This window comes from Aplysia californica, unplaced genomic scaffold (assembly GCF_000002075.1).
Source record: "Aplysia californica isolate F4 #8 unplaced genomic scaffold, AplCal3.0 scaffold00664, whole genome shotgun sequence".
In the NCBI taxonomy this organism is placed as follows: Eukaryota; Metazoa; Mollusca; class Gastropoda; order Aplysiida; family Aplysiidae; genus Aplysia; species Aplysia californica.
The window spans coordinates 401,380-405,721 of record NW_004797934.1 but is presented as its reverse complement, the minus strand read 5'-3'; the positions used below and the strand labels follow the sequence as shown (position 1 = coordinate 405,721).

General features: G+C 45.5%; 2 protein-coding genes across 2 annotated transcripts in view; one reads left to right on the top strand and one right to left on the bottom strand.

Moving 5' to 3' along the window:
* The window catches only part of LOC101852574 (uncharacterized protein DDB_G0271670), a 20,217-nt gene extending 19,731 nt beyond the window's left edge, over positions 1–486 (bottom strand). The window contains exon 1 of the mRNA XM_005108158.3: positions 461–486. The gene's annotated coding sequence lies outside the window, so the exon portion shown is untranslated. The remainder of the gene's footprint in view (positions 1–460) is intronic.
* Positions 1–4,342, top strand: part of LOC118478553 — a 27,736-nt gene that overhangs the window by 11,375 nt on the left and 12,019 nt on the right. The gene's annotated exons all lie outside the window — the stretch shown is intronic.

The following is a 4,342-nucleotide window of genomic DNA, read 5'->3' as shown; positions in this document are numbered from 1 at the left end:
ATATCCGAAATTTGCGAGAAAGGATGTGATTTCAGAGTGTTCGGAGAAATAGTGCCCAGCTTTATTTTCCCGAACGTTCGGAGAAATAGTCAACAGAACTTCCAATTTCACAGTAGATCTAGATATCTATTCTAGATCTAGATTATAGATCTAGATCTAGATCTAGATCTAGATCCAGATCTAGAATCTAGATATATTCTAGATTTAGATTCTAGATACAGTACAGGGCACAGGGGATGGTACCCAGCAGGGGATGATGAACTTCAACAGTTGAATCAACTTCTTAGACTTGAACTTGAAGAAGGCGAGCAAGTTCTAAGTTCGGGTTGGGCCTACATTTTTTTAGTGGGGCTACACTCAGTAACTAATCTAATTCTATATTAGATCTAGAGAATCTAGATCTACACTACACACAGTTCGTTACTGTAACTGTAACTACACACAACAACACACAATTTACCGCTGTGGTGACTGCCGCGCTCACCTATTGAGCACACAGAGTGAGTGACCTCCCCTGAATCACTCAATTCTTCTAAGTCTTCTTCTCTCATTGATTCTATGCTCATTCTTTCATTCAAGCGACTCAATGTTGTTCAAAATAACTGATTTCATTGTGTTCACCGCTTTTTTTAGTATTAAGACACACAACTATTTTTGTTTCAAACATAACATGCTTCTAAAATCCAAATCCTTTAATATTCCACTATCTTAGTATTATAATACATTCGTGTCAATAAATCCTTTAAACTTTTTAGACGTATCAAAATATTATACGGAAGCACGTGTAACTTTAAGTCAAGCAGTATAAAATTCAACAAGCTTTCCTATTCCCAGGCGAGGCTCAATGCATGCGTCCACCACAACAAGACAACTTGAAGTACTATAAGTGAGACATCCCAACTTGCTGGAAATATTTCAACATCCACTCTCTTTGACTTCCCTGACAATCTAGTCTTTTGGACGACCAGGAAACATGGGGGGAACAAAGAAGAAGAAGGTAAAGTGTCCATTATTAGTAAGCAATTTTACAGTTCGGATGTTTGTTAAGTCAGTTGAGTAATTTATAGTATAGGGGTAAGATTGAACTTTGGTGGACCCACCATTGAGGGGGGCCGGAACTACTTTTGGGCGTCGTGTGATGCCATGCGCTGGTCCACTGTTCTTCCTTGGCCGCAGCGCGGCCTTGCGGCCGCCGGCCGTAGGCCACCACGGCGCGCTCTCTCTCCTCTCCCTCTCTTGCCTGCATCCTCTCACTTCAGGCTCATTTAGTCAAAGTTCTGAAAGTTTCTACCGGATTTTTCCACCGCAAAGCCCGTGAGTTGGCACGAGTGGCTAGACCCAAGCGTTGATTGGTCAATCTAGTCACGGCATGGCACCACCTCCACCATGTCTCCCCCTCTCTTCACTGGTCCGGTAAACTTCACCCGCGCATCATGGTATCTAATGCATAGCCTTGGGCCTTGGCTGGCAATGTGGGTCCACTAAAGTTCTTGGGCAGAACCAACTATTTAAAATGTTCCTGGTCCCCTTTTCTTTTCTCTGTTTATTATTGATTTATTGTTTATTATTGATTTGCATTATGTGTGTTTTCTCAATTATCACTGTGGCCAGGGGGGCAGGCCCCCCTGAAACCCCCCCACCTCCCATCCACCCTCCGCTGTCGAATACTATAAGTTTTCGTAACCAAAGTGCTGAAGGTGCGGTCCACCAAACGTAAGCCATCCTCCCCAAGTGTTTTCTTAATTATCATTGTGACCAGGGGGGCAGGCCCCCCTGAACCCCCCCCCCCCTGCTGTCGACGTAATCAAAGTGCTGGAGGTGCGGTCCACCAAACGTAAGCCAGCCTCCAAGACATTACGCAACAATGGGCAATTACGCGCTCACGGTTCCTTGAGGAAGTCTCGCAGCCCTCACTCACTCCGCCTCGCGTTGGTTCCTCGGCAGTCTCGCAGCCCTCACTCCCTTTCCACCTCGCGTCGCCAGGAACTAGTTCACGTAGCGGTCGATTAGGACCCATGACTGTACAGTCCGTTGTTTTTGCCTAGTGCGTATTAATAATATAAACACGGTGGGTCCACCAAAGTTCAATCCAGCCTTTATAGGAAGTCCTCCCAAATAATCAACCCTACCTTACGGTAGTGCCTTACGACTAGAGGTGGGCGATTCCTGTTTTTTTTCGGTAACCGTAGATTCCCGAATATTAAAGGCTAGGAATCAGCGCCGAACCCAAAATTACTTTTTTTGGCCTAGATCTAGGCTATAACAGTGAACGCGCACCGGGTGAGAATAGCCAAAAGACTAGCCTGCACTATTCTCATCCCGGGTGAGAATAGAGGTGGCCCGATAGCCATAACGTAATTTTTTCTTGGCTTTTATCAATTTGATCATCCACACCGATAGACAGTATTCCAAAATGAGGAAAAGCAGGTCTTGTTTCGCACCGGGTGAGAATAGCCTACGCTGGCAAGTCTCACCCGGGGTGAGAGGTAGATCGTTTTTCTATTCTCACCCCGGATGAGAATAGCCACTTCCTTACGTTATAGCACAAAAGTAAGCTAATTTGATCGTCTTCAAAGATGCTATGGCTATTTCACTGTTCGAATCGAGCCCCGATACCTATGACTACTTCCGACGAGTAGCAATTACTCCGAACCCAGCAATTATTTCCGACGAGTCCCGATACCTATGACTACTTCCGGCGAGTAGCAATTACTCCGAACCCAGCAATTACATCCGGCGAGTAACGGTTAGTCCGATCCCTTTGATTACTTGGGGTGGGAGGGCGCTACCCCAGGCACTACCCAACCCAGTCTCTGCAGTATGAAGTCAGAGACCAACACTGACCTACACCGAGAAATGAAAGTCTATAATATAGGGCCTCGTGGGCAGACGTTAGTTTTAGATTTTTAATTGTTTTTTGTTTTTGTAAAGTGTTTTACGGCGCTCGCAACTGCATAGGTCATATGAGCGCGCGGGACACACCTAATATTTTCAGTTGGTGGGAAATTTTGAATTTTGCCCGGGTGGCGGCCGAAGCCTACTCTTATCGATTTTAGACCACCAAGGGATCTTTAACGTGCGCAACTTGCACACGGGCCCTCCGAGATTTTTCGCCCTTGTCCGAGAAGGCTAGGTGTAGATTTTTCCCACCAGAAGATCAAGGGTGTGGCAGAAAGACAGCAGTAAGGAGGAGCCAAGGAGTAGCAGTAGAAAGGCTGCAGAAAGAATCAGGAGCCCAGAGGAGGGGGCAAAGGAGGTGAGGGGGTGGGGGCAGAAAGTGGAAATGAAAGCAGACAACAGAATATTGCTAGAGAGCAGGAAAGGAGGTGAAAGGAGACAATTTTAGAGAAGAAAATTGTTTGGTCGCTACCCGGATTCGAACCCGGGACCTTTGAATGAGAGGCCAACACCTTAACCTATAGGCCACGAGAGCCCCCTGATTTTTAATTGAAAGAAAAGGGAATATTATTATAATTTAAAAACAACAACAGATGAATAAGAAAAAGGCGAAAGCAACGAATAAGTTTTGACACTGTATACCAGAACGATATAATCTTTGACAATGACTTTGCATCCCGACTACTCTTTCTTAAGTGTTCAAGATTCAGGATAACCTCGATTTCAGAACATAGCAAAGCACCAATATTTTTTTTCTTAAAAAAATACATTCTTTGAAGAAAAAATAGAGTAATTGAGAATCGTTAGTTTACGAAAAAGGGATCGGTTCTTTTTCTCAGAAGCAGGAATCGATTCTTGGCCCACCACTACTTACGACTTAGGGAAGGACTTCCGTAACGAGTGACCACCCCATCAAACACAATAAAGAAGAGGCCTAGACCTACCCCTCCCCCTAACCCTACCCTTACCCCAAGCCCTCAATTCTGCTTTGTCTCATAGTGGTCGCTCGTTACGGAAGTCCTCCCCGGCTTAGATTAGATTCTACTTGTTAAAGTCTTCTTAGTCTTAGTGTCCCAAGTGTAAGCGACTATATTCTGTGATGATAGAAAAGGCCGCTCGCCTTATGCTCACTTAAAAAGTGTACTGTCCTAGGCAGTGAAATTAAAAGAAGCCCGACTCTCTAGCTGGAGTAATCGTACCGGGTCGGCAGAGTTGGGGCGAGCGGACGGACGGGTTCGTTACTCGTGGACTCAGTCTGAGCGAGCGGGAACGAACGGCCATGAGAGTGAACTGCGAACCTCAAGACAGTTCGTTGTTTGGGTCCGCTCCACAATTTTATTCACTAGGTGGGCGGGTAGGCGAACGGACGAACTCTAGCAGACGAGATACTCGACGGGAGGTTAGACCTATCGTCTATTGTTTGTTAATTGGGCCTGATGTTTTA